General features: G+C 37.2%; 1 protein-coding gene across 1 annotated transcript in view; it reads left to right on the top strand.

The window, feature by feature from the left end:
- The window catches only part of NAV3 (neuron navigator 3), an 888,057-nt gene that overhangs the window by 450,692 nt on the left and 412,858 nt on the right, over positions 1–24,507 (top strand). The gene's annotated exons all lie outside the window — the stretch shown is intronic.

The following is a 24,507-nucleotide window of genomic DNA, read 5'->3' on the forward strand; positions in this document are numbered from 1 at the left end:
AATCTTGGCATAGGATTAGCAGTACCAAAGCTTTCAGTCACGAGGAACTAGAGTCAGACAGATTAACTGAATTATCTGTTGGCTTAATTCCCCTCTTACACTCACATGGAAAGGGAATAACAATATATGTGAAAGTTCTTTTACATATACTCCGGTATATGTAACTATACTCCAGTACAAGCTGGGCTTCCCTGGCAGCTCAGATGGCAAAGAATCAGCTACCCACTCCAGTATTCTTGCCTGGGCAATTCCATGGACAGAGGAGCCTGGTGGACTACAGTCCATGGGGTCTCAAAGAGTCAGACACCAGTAATCGACTAACACTTCCAGTTTCCAGTAGAAGCTATGGCTGTTACCAGCTCCCTGTATCGGATTATTATGGTGACCTTCATCACTCATAAAAACTACTTTACCTTGTTTTTCTCTTCCGTGGTCTGTACAGCCCAGACTGTGAGGTTAATTGAACATCTATTTCTTACATACTAAAACTTAGATAGCTTCAGAAAACAAGCTTTTTAATCACGGTTTCATGTTCCTCGCTGCTACTAAGAGAGGAGGAAGGCACAGTTATTAACTAGTATTAGTGCTACTTTATGAAAATCCTAGAAAAATGTTAATGTTCCTTTTGGCTGTGCTTCCAGTGAATGAGTTGTTTATGTGAAATTTTGCCTGAATTGTTCATGAGGTTTTTTTTTCCCCTCCACTTTGGAAAGAAGCGTTGCCAGAATCATGTTCCTTGTAATATTGTGACTTTGCTCCTGATTTTGCACTAAATTCAAAGATATAATCAGGTAGTGTTGGGTGAAAACTGTTGACATGGATATAGAATCCTTTATCAAAGTATTTAAATATAATATTCTAAATTACAAGTTTCTTTCCCAAATTAAAAAACAAAAACCTAATAGTTTAATTTTCCCTATTCTTTCAGTTAGCCGTGAAGGTAGGACTACAGATAAACCTTTTCGTACAGATGCATACCTCACCTCATCTTGTTATTTCTAAGCCTGATTTTTCCTGAAGTTTGTTTTACTCAGTCTTTTTTTTTCTTCCCCCAAGAGATGATTTCAGAAATTGAATTGGATATCTTATATCACAATTAATAATTTCCAGTTTATGTTTTCCTAATAAAATAAAATGAAATACACATATTGACACATGTTAATTTAATATACTAATATGTGATATATAAATATATATATTAATTTAACATAGGCTGCATGTATTTTGACCTCTTTGCTCACCTATGTCTACCATGTACCAACTATGGCTGGGCATATGAGAGGTGCAAAGCCCTCTGACTTTATTTAGGGGAACTTGTAATCTCCTTTTTGAGAAGCTATTGGATAATAACATTAATGGGTTGAAACAATAAGTCAAATTAGAAATTCTTTTAAGACATACTGAAAGATTAAAACTACCTTAATGATCTTCATACATTATAGGAAAACATGGGGAAAAGCCTACAGTGCTAACTTAAAATGGACTTGGGAATAGCGATGTCACCTTTGGAATCCTAGCACTGTTACGTAGCAGGCACAAATTACATTTGCCTTTTTGCATTCTCATTTTGTTTTCTTTAAAAAGATGGAGGTAATAAAAGTATCATCTTATAGAGGTGTGTGAGGACTGTGTGATAAAATATGCACAACCGCCTCTCAGTAGACTCTGATGCATGTTTGCCTTCTATTTTTATTACCAAAGTTATTAAAAACAAGATTTTATGGAAATTAGACTTACGAAAATTAGAAAATTATAGGCTAGAATGGTCTTTCAGAATGTTGGCTTATATGGCTTTTGCAGTTTATGCATGCCATGCTTATTTAACTGTCAGATTTATTTTTAAACTCTCAATTCCCTCTCCTATCTCCAGGAAGCATGTATTTTTATTTTTCCACACAGTGTGTTGTCCTATTTATTATTCTGGACATGAGAATAAAGGCGTTCTTGGAAATGTCTCGATTGTCTTTGCCACTCTCTTGTTACATCCTGTGATATCAGTAAGACAGGCTCCTTCAGGAGCTGTGCAGTTTATGAGTCTGGAGTGTCATATAAAAACGAAATATCCATAACTTTCTATTTTATAGCTGGAGGTTATATAAAGATTCTTGGTTGACTTTCTTTTGAGATTGAGTATTTCAGTAATGGTTTAAAAGTGATATCCTGAATTATCATGTGGTTATTTTGTGTTGTTCTTATTTTCTTATTTGAAAATCAAGGGCTCCTAATAACCAAAATGTAGATGTACTTTGGAAGTCTTTGAGATACACGGTATCCACCAAATCTATCCATCTGTCTTTAGTGGGTACATTTCGGCTACTCTATTTAACTGTATTAACTGCATTAAAAGTATATATATTTTAGTAAATTTACCTCATGCCTGAAAAGATTCTTCTGTGATTTACCTTGCTAACTTCACTCTTAGCTTAAGATTTTAGTTACTACTTCTTTAAGATGAAAGGGACCTCCCTGATTGACTCAGATGGTAAAGAATCTGCCTGTAATTCAGGAGACATGGGTTCGATCCCTGAATTTGGAAGATCCCCTGGAGAAGGGAATGGCAACCCTCTCCAGTATTCTGGCCTGGAGAAAACCATGGACAGAGGATCCTGGTGGCTAGAGTCCATCCAACAAGCCCTTTGCATCTATTAGGTAGCCTTTTCTAGTTTACAGTGCAGTAAGAGAAACCTCCACAAAGACTAAACTTTATTCCTTGCTCATGTTCAATGTTTTCTGAGGCTCCCCTTCATGTGTTTGTCCTGGTGGGATTCAAACTGAAGGGCAGCCCTTATCTAGGCCATGCCAAGAGGGTTGCAGATTGGACAGAAGAGATTGTGAAACCACATGCTGGCTCTTACTTCTTCTGCTTTCAAGAGGTCCATGTCTCACTCACGTTTCATGAGCCATCAGTCACGTGGCCATGCTTGATAATGATGTGTTGGGAAGTATGGCTCCCTGCAGCAATGGGCCTAGTTTGTGGGGGAGGAGAGCAGCAAGAATGTTTAGACAAAATTATAGTCTACTCCGCTACATCAGTAGTGCTATCATTACATGATGACATGTCCCTTCCTCTCCCTAATTTGAAAACATCATATATTCACTTTTCAGACATATATTTAATAGTAGCTATTATATGTTCCACATAGTTAGTAATTCTAAGCACTTTCATTTTTAATTCCCGTTTTTGATCAGCAAAAGTATTTATCATAACTGATAGTCATTGATAACCACCTATATGCTAGGGTTATAGTGGTTGCTTTACAAATGTTACCCGGCAGCAGCAGTTCTACACAAAGAAATGAAAATGGATTAAAAAGAAAAGGAGGTCCAGAAGGTACAAAATTTGCCAAAACTCATGTAACTTAAAATGGCAGAGCTGTGACCTCAGATCTTAGTTTTGGACTGATCTTGGAATTTATGTAGGACCAGTGGTCTTCAATTTCCAGTGAGCCATTTATTTCATAGGGAATTAAACTGTGCTAATTGAAATGAGGGTGAAGCTGTAAATGTGGTCCTCTGACTCTTAGGTAACTGGTCAAATAAAATCATTCCTGGTGGCCAGTATAGCTGAAGTTAAGTTGAAATATGGGCTCTTAATGGATTAAATGTCATTATTTTGGTTATCTACTATGTTCAAGTGAACAAATATTAATTTTGCCCTGTTGTGGTTATTCACCACTCTATGAACAAATATGCAGGAGTTAAAGTAAGGTTGCTTACTGATGAAGACTGACTCATTTTAAAAATATTTTGGGGTTATATTCCAGTTTGATTCTAGAGGAATCAACAACTTTTTTTCTAGTAAAGTAGTCCATCTTCCCAGTGCTGCTGTTTTTCTGGATTCTAAAGCACTGTCACATGACTTCTGCTTGAAGTTATGCTTAGTATGCAACAGTTTCCTGTTTGCAGCAGAAGCCCAAAGAGTGAATTGAAAGTGTCCTCTCTGTATATAATTAATGCATAAGAGCTTCTTTCCCAGGATCAGTTAAAAATCCAAGGGAGCTGGAACGTTTCTAGTGGTGATTTGAGCATCCTAGACTGTTGAACATTGTGAACATCAGAAGATCTCTGGGGTAGAATATGTTTAATGTTTTGAATTTCTGTTAGAAAAACATTAAATCCAGATATGGCAGGAGATACCCATGTGTATGAGGAAAGCAGCATCTTTTGAGTCATTGAGTAGCCATGTAAAAAAGAAATTTTTTTTTTTTAATTCTTGTTCCAAAATAATTTTCCTTTTGTCAGGATTTTAGTTGCACTTTCAGGTGGAGATCATTTTTTATGCTTAGAGAGTATCTTGGCCTTGGTCCCACTGTGCTGAATGGAATCAGAGTGGGCAGATGGGTTTCTGGGGAACCACAGAGCAGCGTGCAAGTTTACTTTGGATTCTGGGGTTCTTGCCATACGTGCAAATTTCAAAGTGAAACGTTAACCTGTCTTAGCATCTCTAAGCCTTTACTGTTGATCTTGGCTATTGTTTCGTGACAGTTGTGCTAGCAGCAGTTGGACAGTTTGCAAAGCTATCTGTAGCCTTGTTTTTAATATTCCTCTAGCTGTCAGTGAGTTGGACTTCAAAGCTATCATTATGAAGAAGTTGCATTGAAAATGAATTCTGTTTTAGATGAAATTCTTGGTCAAAGCAAGGGAAATATTATCATATAACTTTTCCAGTGTCGACTTATGGAATAGGAGTATGAACCCAGGACAACAGGGAGCTTAGAGAGACTGAAAGGAAGGTAGAAGTTCAGAGTGTTGGGTCACCAGGGGGCACAATTTTTTACCAAGCTTAAGTGTGATTCAAGAACCTGGGTATACTAGGAGTTAGTTCTGAGTGATCATGTTTTTCCAGGCAAGTGGATTTCTAGGAAACAAAGTTAAGTAATGTTAAGCTCTGACCATTTTAAAAGTAAAAGAAAACCCAGCCTCCTATTGCTGTCTTTCTGGCTGAGGCCATAATCTTACCCCAGCTTTCAGGTTAGGTTGCTAAGCATTAGCAGAGATGGAAGATACTAGACAGTTCCAGAAGAAGTATCCTCCAGCAGATTCTATAGGCTTCCCGAGGAAGCGAGAATGTCTAGTTACAACTCTGCAGGAAGTCCTCCCCTGCCAGCTATTGAAGCATAGGTCAGCAGGGGGGTATAGGTATCCAGCAGGTGGCCAGTATTTACCAGCGTAGGGCGGGGATGGAGGACTCATTCAAAGCCAAATGCTAATCCACAGAGTGCTTCACATATATTAGAGGGATTTCTGAGTGTCCAACACTGAATGCATTTCACAGTAGGGTCCTTGTCCCAGAAGAGTTCAAAATGACAGGCCTGGTCAGGAGTCAGGGAAACTTTAGGGGAAATGTGGCAATAGCCCAAGTCATTGTGAGCTGCAGTGGGGGTATCAGGAAGAATGTCTCCCTGTGCATGGGTGTTGGGCGATGCAAGAGAGCAGGGGGGTGAACCAGCACCTTAGATGATATGAGGATCACCGCCTCTTGGAAGTTGACCCTAGCACCGTAGGAAAGCCCTGCTGAGGTACTCATCACCTAAATCAAGGTTGATCCAGGCACAGAAGCTGGAAGTCGGTGTGTGCAGGGACCCCTGCTGTGATTGGTTGCCATGGCCTTAAAGAACTCACTGACTCTAGGGACTTCCTGTTGGTCTAGAGGCTGGGAGTTCTGCCAACGCAGAGTACGTGGGTTTGATCCGAGAAGACCCCACATGCCTCGGGGCAACTAAACCCATGCATGACCACTACTAAGTCTGTGGAGCGCAGCACGCCTTCCCTGCAGCAAGAGAAATCACCAGGATAAAACCCCATCACCACAGTTAGAGAGAGCCCTCATGGAGTAACAAAGACCCAGCACAGTCAAAAATAAAGGAGTGAACAAAGAAAATTAATACAGGAAGGAACTCTTTCTGTTGTCTTCAATTAAAAAAAAAAACAAGAATACACTGACTCTGCACTAGATCTAGTAGGCAGATACTGGACATGTCTATAGATCATCTCCTAAGGTAGATCCTAAAAACAATATGAATAAGCAAAACAATTTACCATTTAAAAAAAAGCTGATAGGAAATTATGTTAGTTCAGTGCCTAGGGCTCTCACTAGTCAGCTCTTTTTCCTGTGACTGTACTGATGTCTGCTAGGTTGTTGTAGGTTAAGAGAACATTATATAGTGACACTGTTAATAATTCCATTTGAATTCAAATTTACTTAAAAATCAAATATATATTTTTTCAAATGAAGAAATGGAGTATTTGAAAATATCTTAGATTGATGATGATGTTTTGTCCAGAATGCTTACAGTTCTCCCTGCGTAATAGTGGAATTATATGAAGGTAGTGATGGAACTGGATGATTCAAGGGAGAGAAGAGTGAAGGAGATAGAACAAACCACAGATTCTAGAAACCTCAGTGCAATATTTCCCCTTACTCTAGTAGGAACACTCACAGTCATTGCACAAAATCATGAGGCTTAATCAGATTAACAGAACGATGGAAGAACAACAATCTTAGAAAATTTTAAAAATTCTGTTTCAATGCTACGTTTTTCAAAATTGGCAGCTTATGCAAATATTAACATTTTAAACTCAGTTATATCAACTTCATACTTTACTTTGAGAAACCCTATGCTATACCTTGCAGAAACCTGAAATTACTTAGAAAATTATTTTGACACCACTTTGGGAATTCCAGTGTCTCTCACCAAAGAAGGAGTGATTGAAGACTGATAATTCAGCAACACCTTAAAGATCATCTGTTTCCATCTGCTGCACTGCAGCTATCAACTCCCGACCTTTCTGACATTCCATCCATGTTCTTTGAACTCTCTTATCATGGAAAATGTTGAAAACATGACTAGTCCACACATAAACAGGGATAATTGCTACAAAGTTATTAATCGGCAGAACTCTTCCTCAAAATTCCACTCATTTCTTCAAATTCTTTAATGCATAGTTTTTGGCTAATTGACTATTCTTAAATGCATAGTTTTTGGCTAATTGACTATTGCTCACTGTGGGCATGACTGTTTAACTTTTAGTGTCACACATCTTTAGAAACTGTTCATATTGGAACAATATGCATCTTGCCTCTGCATTTCATTGAAGGTATTTATTGAATGCTCATTGGATTATTCACAATACTGCATTATCCATTGTTCTTTCCCTGAATACTGACTTGTGATGGCTGCCTCAGAGGTTATTCCTATAAACACTAATAACCATGAATGGACATCTTACTCAGAATATGGAGGAAAATGTGAACCATAATTTGTTTCCTGTTTGCTATTTAAATTTACTATCTAGAGTGTGGACCGAAAATAACATATTCATCTTTGTTGTATCTTTTCATGAACTCCTTAGACCATAGTCAGTGTATTCCTAGATAGTGATTATTTTTAATGTAGACTGTGTCCTTGCCTTATTCACAAGGCCATCCCTAGGGTGGGGATGATGAAAACGTCAATAGAGAAGTTGCCTCGTCATACAAAGAATACATCTCCTTTGTCCATACAGCTTAGGACTGGACTGGGGAAGCAGCTCAGTAGACAGTAAGAGAGGATATTGATCACAGTGACCCATGAGCATTAGGGAAAAGGCCTTTGAGAAGATGGATATGGCCACCACTAGAGAACATTCAGCATGGGACCTGCAAATGGGGATTGATGGCGGCCCTGGATGCAGTGGGTAAGGAGCCCACAGAATAAAGAACGCACGCTGCCGCCTTTGCTACCCTTGAGTGCTGCGGATGAGCAGCGTCACATAGTTGGAACGTGGGTGAACTGATGGATGAACCCATGAAGCTCAAAGTAGCCTAGACCTGTGGTTGCCCACATTCTGAATTTACCCTCTATCCAACATAAGGAAACATTCTTCAAAACCAGTTATGTGTGCACAACTTTTATGACCTAACCTTGCACAGCCTTCTGAAAGAAATCGTGCACTGACCAGTATGAGGGATTCCTGGCCAGGCTACTCTCCTGGAATGAGGACAGGGTCACTAAGTCTTGAAATAGGTGTGGGTCCCTCAATAAAGCATTGCAGAAGACCTCAAATGGAGGAAGGAGGAATAGTTCCCGTGAGGTTCTGGTCTGAGTTTGAGTACCACACCTACCTAGCACTGTAGACCCTGCCCGGCTCCAGGCACTAGAAAGGGACTTTTTAAGAAAATTTCAGTGTTTAGTTATGCAAGAGGAGTAAGTTCTAGAAATTTTCTATACAACATATTATTAACCTATAGTTAATAATACTGTATTGCACACTTAACATTTGTCAAGAAGATAGATCTCACATTAAGTGTTTTTACCACACACACACACACACAAAAGAGGAAGGAAACTTTCAGAAGTGATGGGTATGTTTGTTACTTTGTGGTGATGGCATTCTGGCTTTAAGCATATGTCCAGGCTCATGAAGCTATGTATATTAGGTATGTATAGTTTCTTTGTATATCAATTGTACCTCAATAAAATTATTTTAAGAACAGAGGAAAATTTCAAAGAAGGCACTTCAGATGTGGGAGACCCTGAATCCTGGGACCCAGGACGGGGGCTTCACTTGCCTGTCTGTAAAAGGTGGTACTGCCCATTAGAGCTATTTAATCATGTAAACAGTTTTCTTCCCAGTTCTGAGTTATCTTTTCTTGTCCTTTACAATCTCTTCAAATACTCCCACAAGAGGACGAATGCCTCCTGAAGTATAACAACATTGTAGATGCTGCTCTTTTATACGCGTGACCATCTGTACATAGATACTGTCCTTCCTAATTAACTTGTACATACTGGCATCTTCGTTGTTTATACATTTGCTTGGCATTCGTACCCTAAGTAATACATCCTGCTCAAAATCAATAAAATCACCCCAATTGTCCCTCATCAAATGCAAATATTACCACATAGGCCATCATTGTTATTTTGGTATATGTTTTAAGACCCACCCAGAGGACCCTGGGCATTTTGTTACTGGGACCAGTGATTGGTTATTTTGAAAGGAAGATAGAAATGAACTATTTGTATCTGTTTAGGGATTTAAAGACAAATTTAATCCTGAGGTGTTTTAAGATCCCTTTAATCAGGTTGCAAAAGAGAATTTAACTTCATTTAAGTTGCTGTTTAGTTGATTTGAACATGAGATTAATTTCATTTCACGGGATTAAAGAAAAGACTTTTATTAAATTGGTTTTACACTATTTTTAAATCTAATAAAATGATGTTGTCAGCTGTTGGAAAGGAAGAAGTTTTCTTCTGCTCTTCTAGGTTCCTCTGGCTGGCCTAGGAATTAAATTGACCTGAGACAGGTCAGGGGAGAACATCCATCAAATGTTTAATAACGTTTGTGTATACATAGGAAAGACCCAGGAAGACTAGCTAGGCAAAGTGGCCAAAGCCCTCACCTTGAAAGCCATTCCACCTAAAGTCAGAAGAGGATGTTGGGGGTTGTGGCTTGGGACTTCAAAAGAAAGGAAGACAGTTCATATGGAGATGGAAAAGCAAATGTTTGGTAAACAAAGGTTGGCTGGTCCATGCAGAGACAACTGGACTCAGCGGGGAATTTTAACAAGCAGACTGTGCTAGATTCCTCCTGGTTCATGCTCTAGTTGTCTATGGTATTAGTTCCTTTCCTGGAATAAGTTCTTTATGTACATTCTTTTAGGCAGGTAAGAGGAAGTCCACAGGGTCTTCCTTAGTCTCAGGCCTTGGTTATTTTCAGTTCAAAATAATCCTCATGCAAAGAGACACATTTTGGGGTGGCAAATTTTGGTCTCCCGCATGGCATTATTGCATTTTATTCTGCTTTAACTATCTTATCATCTTACAGGAGGTCTATACCTCTGAATTAGCTAATGGACCTCCCATTTACAAATGGAATGAGTAAGTACATAAATTTCTGCGTATTCATGTCAGTGTATAAGTGACATTTGTGAAAGCAAGTCTGGGTCATTGTTTTGGAAGCTATCCCAGTTCATGTAACTCATACCTCATCCAGAAAGTGTCTGCATATGTATGCATCGACAACCCAGTCCTCCCCATGCCCTCTTGTAAAACCTCTTAATGGTCTGTTCTCAATTATGCTAGGTTAGGAAACCTGCTTAAAAGTTTTCGTGAACATAAAACATGATGAAGGCTATTAAATTAAACAAACTGATGTTTGGAAAGTGGAAATCCCCAGAAATCCTAATATTTGAAACAGTCTTCTTTATTCACATCTTACTGGAAGAGCCTAGCAGGTTCATACCCTGAGCTGAAGGAAGACTTCTGACAACAGTCTTGCTGCCAGCCCTGAATTCTTTAGTCTCCGAGGTTCTTTGACCTTTCTGAGACCCTCAGCCACAAACCTCTTTTCCAGTCACATTAGCCTCAGCTCTGTGTTCCTCTAAATGAAAGTGTCAGCTGCTTAACCCATGATTCCAGATTGTTCACTGATCAGATTGTTAAAAACTACTTGTGGAAGGGTCTATGTTATAAGGTATCATGATAATTACTTGGGCTATGAAGATAAATAATGTATTTCAAAGTGGTGCCTTTGAAGATCACATTCTGCTGTGGGAGAAGTCTAGTTACAAAAGAAGGTGATAGGTGCTGCAGAGACTTTTAAAAATATAGAAGCATCAGCAGCTGACTGTGTTTCAGGCATTCCGTTAAGATGGGTTTTAAGCTAAGTCAGGAAGCAAAGAAAAGAGCCATGCAAATAAAAGGAGTGACATGACCTGAAAGTGCAGTTCTGAAAGAATGTAGGGTATTGGAAGGATAGTATGGATGGAGCCGAAAGTTCATGTGAGAGCTAGTAAGAGCTGATTACCAGTGAAAGAAAGTAAGAACTGATTACAGTGGAAGAAAAGGAAATTCAAGACAGGCACACAGACTCAGAATAGAGGGAAGGCCAACATTGCAATCTGATGAAACTGACTGGATAAGAAGAGGACACCAAGATCAAAGAATGAGAGAAGAGAAAGTACCGGGAGATGAATGTAACCTAGAAATAAGAGAAAACTGTGATGGGAGAAGAAAGAATCACTGATGAACTTTGAAAGAAGGGCATGAAACCCAGTGAGATGTGCAGTGTGTTTTGAGTGTCCAAGCTGTATCTGTTTTAGCTGCCTGGTTGAGGAGAAATGGCCATAGTTTGAGAAATTTAAGCGATGTGAGAGAAAGGAGATGTTGAGTGGTCATTTGTTGAAGGAAAATAGAGAGCAAAGGAGTGGAAACTGAAGCCTGATCCAGACAGGCTACCTTTTTCTTCTAGATAGAAAAGCTTAGATCACATTTATCACACACTGGAGAAGAGCTAGAAGAAAGGAAGATGGTGAAGATACAGGAAATAGAAGAGATGATAATTACTTTTAAAGGAGGTGTAGAAAATCCGTCAATTCCTTTTACACATCAACACCACCATTTTCTCTTTCTCCATTTCCTTTCCAAGTGAAACTTAACTCCCCTTTTGGCAGAACTCTACTCCACCAACACAGCTATTCCTTTTATCTCCGTCTGAGAACCTGGCTCGGCAGTTCTGTTAGTGGCTGGTCCTTTCATTCCCAAGTTATCATGGCCTCATACATATTCATCAACTCACTGTCTAAAATGGATAATGGCCAAGAGAATGTTTTTAACATTCAAAGAGAATGGTTTTTTTGTATAAAGAACATATTGATAGAGCTGAAGAAAGTAAAAGGCCACATGGCCTTAGAACAAATGTCTTCAGCCCTCTAAGTTTCAGTCTCCTGCTTTTTAAAAAAAATATATATTTTTAGAGAAAGTCTCAGGTTTACAGTAAAGTTGGGGCAGGCACTGAATTTGGCTCTATGCCCCTGACCCACAATCTCCCTCGTTATTAGTATCACTCACCAGAATGGTACACATTTTACCAAAGATGAAGCCACATTAGCACATCATACTCATCCAGAGCCCTTAATTTACTGAAGGGTTGACTCTTGATGTCGTATGTCCAGTGGGTCTGAAAAAGTGTATAATGACATATATTCATCGTTAAACTATCATATCATGTATATTAATTGCCCTAAAATTCCCCTGTGCTTTGTCTGTTCATCTCCCTTTCCTTTAATTCCATGAAACCACTGATTTTTCTGTTGTCTTTCTATCTAGTTTTTTCTTTTTCCAGATTGTCCTGTTGTTGAAATCCTACAATATATACCATTCTCAGATGGGCTTCTTTCACGTAGTAATATTTGATTGAGTTTCCTTCATGTCTTTCATGGCTTGATAGCTCATTTTCTTTTCTTTTTTTTTTAAATTGAAGTACAGGTGCTTTACAGTCTTGTATTAGCTTCTTCTGTACAGCACAGTAAATAAGTTACACATACAAACACACACACACATATATGTATATATATATCCCAGACTTTTAATCTTTTTCTTCCCATTTAGGTTACCACAGGATAGCTAATTTTCTTAAAATGCTGAGTAACACTCCATTGTCTAAATGTACCACAGTTTATTTATCCATTTATCTGCTGAAATACATCTGGGTTGCTTCCAACTTTTGTCAATTGTGAATTAAGCTTTTGCAAAAATTCCATGTGCAACTTTACAGGTGGATATAAATTTTCAACTACCAAGGAGAGTGATTGGTGATTGCATGGTGATAATATGTTTATTTTATTTAAAAATTATATTTATGGGAGGATAATTGCTGGACAATATTACGTTGGTTTCTGCCACAAAGCAACGTGAATCAGCCATAAGTATAGATATAGCCCCTCCCTCTCGAGGGTCCCTCCCACCTGGTTTGTTTCGTTTTATAAAACTGCCAAATTGTCTTTCATAGTGGCTGTGCCATTTTGTATTTGCACCAGTAGGGCATGAGAGCTTTTGTTACTCCATATCCTAAGATTTGGTGGTGTTAGTGTTTCAGATCTGGGGCATTCTAACAGGTATGTGCTAGTATCTTGTTTTAATTTGCCTTGTCCTGATTGTGGAACATATTTGTGGAACATCTTCTCATACGCTTATTTGTCATCCATATATTCTTTAGTGAAGTGTCTCTTAAGGTTCCCACCCCGTCCCCCGTTTTCTTTCTTTATGACTTTTGTTTTAAAGTCTATTTTGTCTGATATGAGTATAGCTAGTCTCACTTTCTTGTTTCTATTTGCATGAAATATCTTTTATTATCCCCTCACTTTGAAGCTGTGTCTTTCACCCTGAAGTGTTTTAGGCAGCATATTGTAGGTTCTTGTCTTTTAATCCAATCTGCCACTTTATATATTCTGATCCACTTTGAAAAGTTGCATAGTTTTCTTGTTATTGAGTTTTAAGAGTTCTTTGTATATTTTGGGTGGCAGTCATTCTTCGAGGGTGTCTTTTGCGTACTTTCTCCCCCAGCCCCTGGCTGTGGCTAGTTTTCTTCACAGAGTAGTCTTTAATTTTAACCAAGTCCAGCTTATCATTGATTTATGAGTCAGGCCTTTGGTGTTGTATCTTAAAAAATGCATCACCATACTCAAGGTCATCTCGGTTTTCTCCTGTGTTGTCTTCTAGAAATTTTATAGTTTTGTGTTTCACATTTATGACTGTGGCCCATTTTTAGTTAATTTTGTGATGGGCATAAGGTATGCCTTCTCTTATGCTTAAAAATGATAACCTTGTATAGCTTCTGTCTAAGATGTATTCTAGATAAAAATTTAAGGCTACTAAAATTAAGCAATTAATCATTTTATGAAAAGAGATGAAATGGCTAGTAGGAAGTATGGTGGAAAGTTGGGGATTACATGGATAGGTTCCAATCTTGGCTTCTCATGTGGTAGCCTGTGTCTCTACTAAAGTTTCTTGAACTGTGTCTCAGTTTCGACCTCTTCATAGTAGGTACATATAGTTTCCTACAGGATTGTTGTCAGAACCACATGTGATGATCTGGGCAAAAAAGCCAGCACACATGTGGCACGTGATGGGCGCCTGATGAATACCTGTGCTTCTCTTCTTCCTCAACTTAATTTTGCTCAATGGCTATGCCTTTTTCTTAATAGCAGACATCAAATGAAAATTTCTTGTGAGCAAGCCATTGTTTTAAGTCTTTTACATAAATTAATATATCTAATCTTCTTTAAAAAACTCTTTGAGATAGGTAGGTATTATTTTCATTACCATCTCATGGTTGAGGAAATAGGCAGAGAGATATTAAATAATTTGCTATAGTAACAAACTAAGACCAGGTTGAAATCCAGGCAAGTCAACTCCAGAACCTGTATTTTAAACTTCTGCATATAGTTGCTTCTTATTTATGAAATAATTCTTTTCAAATATGTTTTTGATATAAATTAAATTTGATATAAGGCTTAGCAGTTAATGGCTTCCAAGCTTTCAAATATTATTTCTAATACAACTTCAGACATATGTAAAATACCCAGTTTGTCATTAATAACTAACAGAAGAACACAGATCTCAGAGCAGTCATGCCATCTGTCAGAAGCATTTTCTGATAATGCAGTAGTTGCTGTATTTGAAAAGAGGAATGTTGATCTGTTTTGTATGGTTAGCCAGATAACTACTTCAACATCTGAGACTTTTTCTGTACATTTCCTTGACTGCAAGAGTAAACAGTATATTCATAAAAGAAAAGTAACAGGAGTGTTTAAAGAGATAATTCTGATTATGGATTAATAAACACAAATTACTGGACTTTTATAAATTAGTAAAGGAAAACATAGAATCATTAGAATAGTAATAATCTCAACTAAAATGGTTTATTTTTATAATTAATGTCTTTGATGCCAGAGTTTGAAATACACTGCCATTATAGAAACTTAGATGTCTCAACAAGAAAGTGATTTTCAAAAGTTAAAATGATGACTATATGACATTGAGTGTATCCTGTACTGATTTTTCCCAAACAACCTGGTAGTGAATATTCTTAATTTAAAAAACTGTCAGTTCCTATTTCAAGATAGTAACCTCTCATCAGTACATCTAGTGAAATGAATCCTTGACTAATAACTAGGATATTCAGGTAAATTTCTTTTGAAAAAATGAAATTAAAGAAATGAATAAGAAGGGGAGATTGTCTTTTTAAAGAAGTTGGTAAGTTTGAATCTGGGTATGTTTTATTGAGAAATGCCAGTAGGAATATGAAAAGAGAAGACATAGAAAGTTGCTTGTGCTAAACTTGTAGATTTTCTTTGCCCTCAAAATATTATGAGCCTGGGAGCAATGGGCTTTCTCTAGTTTATAAGAAAGAATATTGGCATTGAGGACAACATTTATAGGAGTGGAAAAATCAGAATTGAGAAAATTAAATCCCTGTAGGAGGAGAGTAAATTGTCAGTTTGCAGTCTTAGAGATGGAGCAATTCTGAATGAAGTGAGGTCTCTGCTGAAGTGGCCTTGGACTTGGATGTCACTGGGATTGACTGAGCATGTCAGAGAAGTGGGCCAGTCCTCCCAAGTAAGCAGGAGAGTGTTATTTAGTAGGAACTTTGGATTCGAAAAGACCCTGATACTGGGAAAGATTGAAGGCAAGAGGAGAAGGGGGCAACAGAGGATGGGATGGTTGGATGGCATCACCCACTTGATGGATATGAGTTTGAGCATGCTCCGGAAGTTGATGATGGATAGGGAAGCCTGGCATGCTGCAGTCCATGGGATCACAGAGTTGGACGTGACTGAGCGACTGAACTGTAATGAACTTCCCTGAACTACTTAGCAGCTCTTGAGAAATAGAAAGTTGAATTTGACTTAGAGGTGGCTTGCCTCAACGGTTGCCAAGAGCTTCAGATCTGAGTAGTTAATGATAGCCTAGCAATCATACTTGTATCCCTTTTGGAGCCTGTCTACTCTTCCTTGCTGTTATATATGAAGCATTGGATTTAGGTTATCCCAGGATATGATAAAGTATGAAAAATTAACACTATATATTCAACATTGGTATCTACTAATAATACCTATTAATAATATGTATCATTCTTTTGTGTTGTACCAGACATTGTGCTAAGGGCTTTGAATGATGATCTTGTTTACACCTTACCTCAACCCTGAATTTGATATCATTAGCTTTATTTACAGATGAGATTTCTGGGACTTGGAGAGGTTGTGTAATTTGCTCCAGGTGAGATCACTAATAACAAGGGGCAAAACTAGTATCCCAACTTGAGTATGTCTAATCTCTTAAGTTATACTGATTCTGTGAAGGCTTTTCAAAACTTTGAATGTTTTGTACTCTGAGCAACAGATGATAAAAACACAAAGATGATTTCAAAATAATAGAAGAAATTAAGCTTGAAACTTTTTAATTAGGAAAAATCAGCCAATAACCACCAACCACCAACCAAGTGTTGTTATTCATGAATCTTTGATTTTGATTGTACCTGTCCCTCTTTTTATGCATATATGTCTTTCTATAAGGAAATATCAGAATCAAATCCTTGCTCAGGTTAATGATAAATTGTGTTAACACTAATGTTGACCTCACTGAGCAAAATTAGTAAGGAGATTCTAGCAATTTTTATATTGAAACCTGAACTGAGGTTTTTGGGAGTGAGGGGGCTATCCTTTTAAATTTCAGTTCTTCTTGGTTTAAGAGTTTCTATTTCAATGGGTAAACTCACAGTCACATGAGAAACTGTTTTAAAAGGAAAATCCTTGATGGTTCAAGCAGTTGGAATCTGTGTTGAATTCTTAACTGAGGTTTAGGATGACTGTTGATGGCCGAAATGTGCTTGTGGGATACACATGATACATGATAGCACCCAGACCTAGCTTAACGAACTAAACAGATTGCTGGTCTTTCCTACCAGCTGTTCCAGCCTTCTATAGTTGTTTGCATTATGAGTCTTCATGAACAACAGATAAATTTGGACATTTCAATAGCAGATATGTTACATGAAGAATTTGTAATGGTGAAAAAAATAGGCTAGTTTCTGACACTCTTTCATTCCAATATTTAATCATCCTAAATGGCAGAAACAGATGAGTTCTCCAATTGGCTACAAAGCCATCTGCTGTCATAGATATGACATCATTATGGAATATATATGTCTGGTTGCCATGTAATTCAGTAATAAATAATCAGAAATTGTTTTCCCCCAAAGTGTTGATTATTTACTGTATCACCTTATCAGAACTCCTTTTGCTGAAATCATCAGTTTTTTTGTTGTTTTCTCTAGTGATCATCCTCAGTGTTTTAAAAAAAAAAAAAGGTATTGGAATTATTGTAGACAATGGCAAAAAGGCTGTAACTGTTAGGACGAAGATTTCAAAAGAAAAGCAATCTTCCATTGGAATATTCTATTTGATGTCTATATTATTTTGGTTGTTGCAAGGTGTTCTATAATTTTAAATAAAATTGACTCTAAGTCATTCTGTGTATTAATTCACAGCTGTTTATTAAATACAAAGTGCTAGTAAGTAATACTTTCTTACACACATTGGAAATAAATAATGTCTGACTCCGTGAAGAGGAAACATAGATTGTCCCAATGGAGTTTAAAACCTAGTTGGATGAATGGATAAGGAAGCTGTGGTACATATACACCATGGAATATTACTCATCCCTTAAAAAGAATTCATTTGAATCAGTTCTAATGAGATGGATGAAACTGGAGCCCATTATACAGAGTGGAATAAGCCAGAAAGATAAACACCAATACAGTATACTAACACATATATATGGAATTTAGAAAGACGGTAATGATAACCCTATATGCAAAACAGAAAAAGAGACACAGATGTACAGAACAGACTTTTGGACTCTGTGGGAGAAGGCGAGGGTGGGATGTTTCGAGAGAACAGCATTGAAACATGTATATTATCTAGGATGAAACAGATCACCAGCCCAGGTTGGATGCATGAGACAAGTGCTCGGGGCTGGTGCACTGGGAAGACCCAGAGGGATCGGGTGGAGAGGGAGGTGGGAGGGGGGATCGGGATGGGGAACACATGTAAATCCATGGCTGATTCATGTCAATGTATGACAAAACCCACTATAATATTGTAAAGTAATTAGCCTCCAACTAATAAAAATAAATGAAAAAAAAAAAACCTAGTTGGAGAGTCAGATAATAAATGAGAGATGTAAGTAAACTATATAATGTTAGATGGTGATAGGAGCTATGAAGAAGTACAAGGCAAGAAAGACAAATAGAGAATGCTGTTGGGGAGTATGGGGAGGTGCAATTTAATAGATTAGTTATCATACATTAACTCTCAAATGTGTTTTTTGATAACTTTATATGGTTTTTTCCCAGTGTACATAATGTGTAACTTTGATATATTCATCTACTTAATTGTGTAATTATACTATACACTATTTTTGTATTTATGTCCGCCAACCCCTGCTGTTATGTTAATGAACAAAAATAAGTGGGATCTGGCAGATTCACAAGCTGCTCTTCTTTCTTAGGAGCTGTAGGCATTAGACATGATTATTCTGCAATTAATCACTGTTATACTTTGTATTATGTTGCCAAAAACTCTGTTTTTATTGTACTTAAATTGCCTGTTAAGCCCATGATCAGAAATCGGTCATGGGTTAGAAATGCTTGCGTTCACACAACATTTTTACATTAATATTACTGAATTAATGTGAATGAAACAATATTCTTGAGAATTACATAGCACTTTCCAGCTGTGATTTTCACGCTCTGGTGAACAGCATGCATAGTTGCCTGCTTCGTTATAGAGACTAGAAAGAAGAAACGTCGTTTTCTACTCAGATGCTCAAATGGCTATATTCTCACACATTGGGAAAGACGTGGCAGGAAGAGTCTGCAGGTACCCAGTCACTGCCCTCCTTTGACCCATTTCCGTGAAGAGGTAGAGTGGACTTCATTAGCTTTCATAAGCTGATGCTGGTCTAGTCTTACTTTTCTGAATAATCACTGCTCAATCAGCAATGTACAATAGTGTATTCAAGGCATTTCTTGGAGATTATTATTTTGATGTCACTGCCCCAAATATTTATCAAAAGCTAGGATGAGAAAAGGAGTACTTATGGACAATTCTTTGAAGGAGGTGCAGATCATCTACCCTTCTAGACTGATAATTGCAAACTTAAAGGACTAGAGAGGCCAAGAAAGTAACAAAATTGAATGAAGGCAAGTGTGTGACCTCCTGGAGGTCACATGCAGGTCTGAGAGACAGTTATCCCTCATTCCACAAAGCACACTCATTGAAGGTTGATTTCTGGAACCAGATGACCACTTTAACACCATGCATTTAATCCTTCAATTAAAAGAGGCTGCTATCTGATTAAAATACCCAAACCACATTTTTCAAACCTGTGGTAAATATATTGGGAATCTAACAGTCTACATTATGGAAGTTAAAAAATAAATAGAACTGCATGCTTCATAATTTTTATTTATATATCACAGATTATTCCTATGAGGATCCTTGGGAGAAATTTCTGTCTGTTCTTAGTACCAGGATTAGTTGAGCTTAGAAGCTCAGAACTTCTACTCTGAACAAATGGCCTATTTTCCTTATGAATAAAATAAGTAACTTTGTTTCATTCTATACCAGGAGCTCCTGCCTTTAGACATGGATATTTCACCTAAAAGAGTCTCTCTATTTGCCAATTTGAGCTGTCTCTTGCAAAATTAATTTAAATTCATGAGCAAGCTCTAACCAGTGAATTTCATCTTGCAAGGTATACTTGTCTATCAACTTCACTGCTTACTTTATCTTATCTTTCTTATCCTTATTTTCCCTCTCATATATTTCCTCATCCATTTATTTAAAATTTTGTATCTTGTTTTAGTTCATATGACTATACAGAGCACCTTAGAACTTTTGGAAAATGTGGGATTAAAAATAAATGAATTATCAGTTTACAGAATCTGTACTGGTCGACATTTTTCTTACCACAATAGCATTGCATACCGGTATATTATGAGGTCGAACACAAATGCCCCTATTTTTGTTGGGGTTTCCTTGGTGGATCAGATGGTAAAGAATCTGCCTGCAATGTGGGAGACCTGGGTTCAAAACCTGGGTTTAGAAAATCCCCTGGAGAGAGGAATGAGGAATACCCACTCTAGTAGCCTTGCCTAGAGGATCCCATGAACAGAGGAGCCTGGTGAGATGTAGTCCGTGGGATCACTAAGAGTCGGACATGACTCTTACCAAGCATAATTAAATAATAATACCAAAATATTTACATTGGCATGAACTGATGATTACTAGATGGTACTTATAATGCAATTTTAAATAAGACCATTGTTCACTTTCTGAAGTTTGATAAGACAGGTAAATTTACATCTAATGCTGGAAGTGGCATGTCTACATATGTTTGTACTTGTGTGTATACATTACTGCCACTAGCTCATTTGCTATCTTCCTGTGATTTATTTTTTTTTTTTTAATTTTATTTTATTAGTTGGAGGCCAATTACTTCACAACATTTCAGTGGGTTTTGTCATACATTGACACGAATCAGCCATTGAGTCCTCTCAGATGATACAACCCAAGGTCGGGACACACATTTTTGTCCTCAGGATGTGGAAAAGTTTGTAGTTCCCATCTCTCTGAGACCAGGAATTATTAGAGGGGAGGAGGCAACTGGAGCATTCAAGAAACTTTGCTAGTGTGTTACATGTGAAGTTCATCAGTCACACGTGTCTAACCAGGGAAAACTAGATTGGGAGCTGATGGGGCAAATTCTAGGGTGGTGGCATTTTATAAACACATGAACAAAAACAAGCAGTTCTAACATCACAGAAAAAGAAGACATGACAACAGGTAGATATGTGTCACATAAAAAATTAATAATATTTTTGATATATTGGACTTTTCCTGCATTTAAAAGCTAAGTACTTTTTGGTGGGTCGTAGACCTCTTGAGAATTTGATGAAAGCTAAAGTCCTTCTACAGAAAAATGCACAAAAACGGTAGAAGTAAAGTGAAGTGAAAGTCGCTGAGTTGTGTCCGACTCTTTGCAACCCCATGGACTGTAGCCTGCCAGACCCTGTCAGTGGAAATTCTCCAGGCAAGAATACTGGAGTGGGTTGCCATTCCCTCCTCCCGGAGATCTTCCTGACCCAGGGATCAAACCCAGGTCTCCTGCATTGCAGGCAGACTCTTTAATGTCTGAGCGACCAGGGAAGCCCTTTTTGGTAGGTCATAGACCTCTTTTGAGAAACTGATGAAAGCTCTAGTCCCTCTACAGAAAAATACACAAAAACATAGTCATATAGTTTTTAGATTCCATTTCTAGAGGTTATCAGATATTTGGAAACAAACTCCAACTATTGGTTATGGAGAGCTCATTCATTGTCAGCCATTTGTTCAGTAGGATGATGATAACCTCCTTATGAAGGTACTGCACTTCTCTGACCCTGTGTCTCAAAATCCTTAAGCTCATCAAAGTCATGTTCTGGGATTGCATCGCTGATAAATACAGTCTCTGAACAAGTAAAAACAGGAGCTGAGAGTTTTTCACTATTCAAACAGTGATTAATAGAAATGAATGTGAAAATTTCCTTATCCATGTAATCCAATAATTCAGATTTCATTTGATGGTTAAAGCATATGCTTACTTTCCTATTGGAAAGCAAAGATTAAGTAAATCATTGTACATTTATTCAGTGAACAATCATATTGTCATTTAAAAGAATGTTTGAAAAGAATTAGTATCCATATAGGAAAAGGCTTGGTATATACTGTTATGATAAAGTAGACTACATAAGTGTTTCATCAATATATTTGCAACATTTTCCCCTTAAAATGTGTTTTAAAAAGACTAGAAGATACTATACCAAAAGTGTTAAAATTGATAAAATTGATAAAGTTGATAGAATTATAGATCACTTTTTTTTTTGTTACACTGTTTTATTTTCTGCATTATTTTAATGAACATGTATTTAAAAATAAAATGAGAAAAAAGTTCCTTTAAAAATTATAAAAAGTAGTTTGCTGGAGAAAGGAAATTGTATATAGTAGGAAGCATAAAATAGTGTCATCAAGCAGAGCTCTCAATCCTCATTAATAAATGTATATATAATTAGATAACATCAATTATTGTCTTTGGGACAAAGAAATAATCAATTTAGTGATTACTGAGATTTACTATCTTATATGACTAAGTCTCACGTGACTAAGTTAAAATGTGCATTGAAATTTGTAATTTTCGCAAATTATTAATAAAAACAAGTATTAATAGGCTTTAAAAATGTAAACTTAATAGAAGTCTTTTTGATACTACCCACTGCCACTTTGTATATGTGAGAATAAATTATTGGAGTCTGTACTTATATACTGCTTTGTAATGACACTTTTGTGGCAATTGGTCACATTACTTATTTCCTCTGCAAGTGTCAGTTTTGGATAAATGTTATGAAGCCACTGAGATTTGTGGTTTTGAATTGAAATTTTGTCACCACACTGAAAAAACCTCACCCAGAGGGTATGAATTAAATTTCTGGGGTCTACCAGAGTTGAGTGAAATCAGCACTAAGATAATATCTCAGTGGGCATAAAACCAACCATTCCAGTAAGACGGACATCTAGGCAATGCCTCGTTTTGTTGTGCTTTGTTTATCACTCTTTGCAGACTTTGCCTTTTTTTTTTTTTTTTTTTTTTTTTTTTTAACAAACTGGCAATTTATGGTAACCTTGTGTTGAAGAAGTCTACTGACACACTTTTTTCAATAGCATTTCCTCATTCATGTCTCCATATAACATTTAGGTAATTCTCACAATATTTCAAACTTTTTCATTATTATTTTCTCTGTTATGGTGATCTATAATCAGTGATTCTTGGTGCTATGACAGCAAAAAGATTATAATATCCTGAAGGCTCAGATGATAGCAGCTTTTAACAGTAAGTATATTTTGATTGAAGTGTATACATTGTTATTTTAGACATAATGCTGTTGAACAATTAAAGACTGCAGTATGGTATAAGCATGCCTTCCGTATGCACTGGAAAACCAAAATATTTGTGCAATCCATTATATTGCGATATTCACTTTAATGTGATGGTTTGGAACTGAATCCATAATATCTCTAAGGTGCCTCCATTCTGAAATTGAGTTCTGTGCAGCTTGTATATACTCAGATCATCCAGGACTGCTGGAAAAGAGAATTAACAACAGTCTTAAACTGCTCATTGGAAAGAACTAATATGAATGTCTTGTGTTGCACAACTTCATGAAGTTCTATGTGAATAAGTATGAGAGGTGCCTTCTAGAACTGAGCAAATACTGGATGGAGTGAAACAGACAAGGCAGACTTTACTATTCGTGTCTGTTGCAATGGGGTCAAGACTATTGCAGTGAGGTTATTCAAGATTATACAGTAGAGGAAAGAGATTGTTTTAATTCTGCTGAACCAAAAAACAGTAGAATTTTTAAGTACTTGTAATGAACTAGTAGAGAAGTTTGTGGGGTATCTGTGGGGAGGTCCGTCAATGTGTTTGCAGTATGACAGTTTACCTAATTTAGGCTCCTACCTTTCGCAGAGACTGGAAAATTAAGGCTAAATCTTTACTGATGATAAAATTTCAAAGAGATGTTTCCCAGGTCCTTGAGAAAGACTTTTCTAAGTAGTAGAAGGAGCCAGAGGCTGGGAAATGATTTATATCTCAAAGAGAGAAAGAATTTACAAAATTAAGTTTTTAGAAGCAAATATAAGAAAAGAGAAGGCAAGGGCCAAAAGTCAGGACAAAACTTGTCTAAATGTTAGTGATGCTGAGGGTGCTCTTAAGGCCATCTTGGTTACATTCATTTTCCTTGGAGGCAGAACGAACATAGTGACTTCTAAACATAAGAAGTTAGGTTTTGTCTTTGGCTCGTTTCTGTATATTTTGTAGATGTTAGTTCTTTATGCGTTTTCTGTGGTGCATGAAAATTCCCACACACCTAGTGGCTTGAAACAACACACATTTATTTATCTCACAGTTTCTGTGGGTCAGGGATTGCTTATGCTCTGTTGAAATCAGTGCGTTGATCATGGTGGTGTTTTCTAGTAGACACTCAAGTTTGAAAGCATCTACTCCCTCCACTTGCATAATTATAACCAACATTCAACTCTCTGGCTATAGGATTCATGGCATTTGTTTTTTGAAAGTAGAAAAGGGGAAAGAGAGATCCTGGGGCAAGTTGGCTAGCAAGGAAAGTTGTACGTAACACCGTGTAATCCTAGAAATACCATCTCAGCACCTTCACTATAACCTATTGGTTAGAATCAAGTCACATTTTCCACACACATTCAATGGAAGAATTTTACCTAGAGATGTGAATACCAGGAGGCTTCCCTAAGAGTCTTATGTGCCATATCCTTCATTTGCAAATTTTGTGAATTTAAAGCAGTGTCACTAATAACAGTTTCCTTTGACCTGTAGGAGTCCTCAAGTTGCTGCTAGGGAAGTTTGGTGACGAAGGTGATGCCCTCACATCATACCACTCTGGTTCTCTAAATCTACTCTACCCTGAAAGCGTGCTGAGGTTTCTCGTGAAATTTGTTTTTTTCCCTTTCGTCTCTTTTTTCTTTCCTTTTTTGATGAAATTCTTATCTTTCCTTCAAAATATAATAAAAAATGCACTGTATCACATAATACTTTTGACCACACTAGCTGG

Source organism: Muntiacus reevesi, chromosome 4 (genome assembly GCF_963930625.1).
Source record: "Muntiacus reevesi chromosome 4, mMunRee1.1, whole genome shotgun sequence".
Taxonomy (NCBI): Eukaryota; Metazoa; Chordata; class Mammalia; order Artiodactyla; family Cervidae; genus Muntiacus; species Muntiacus reevesi.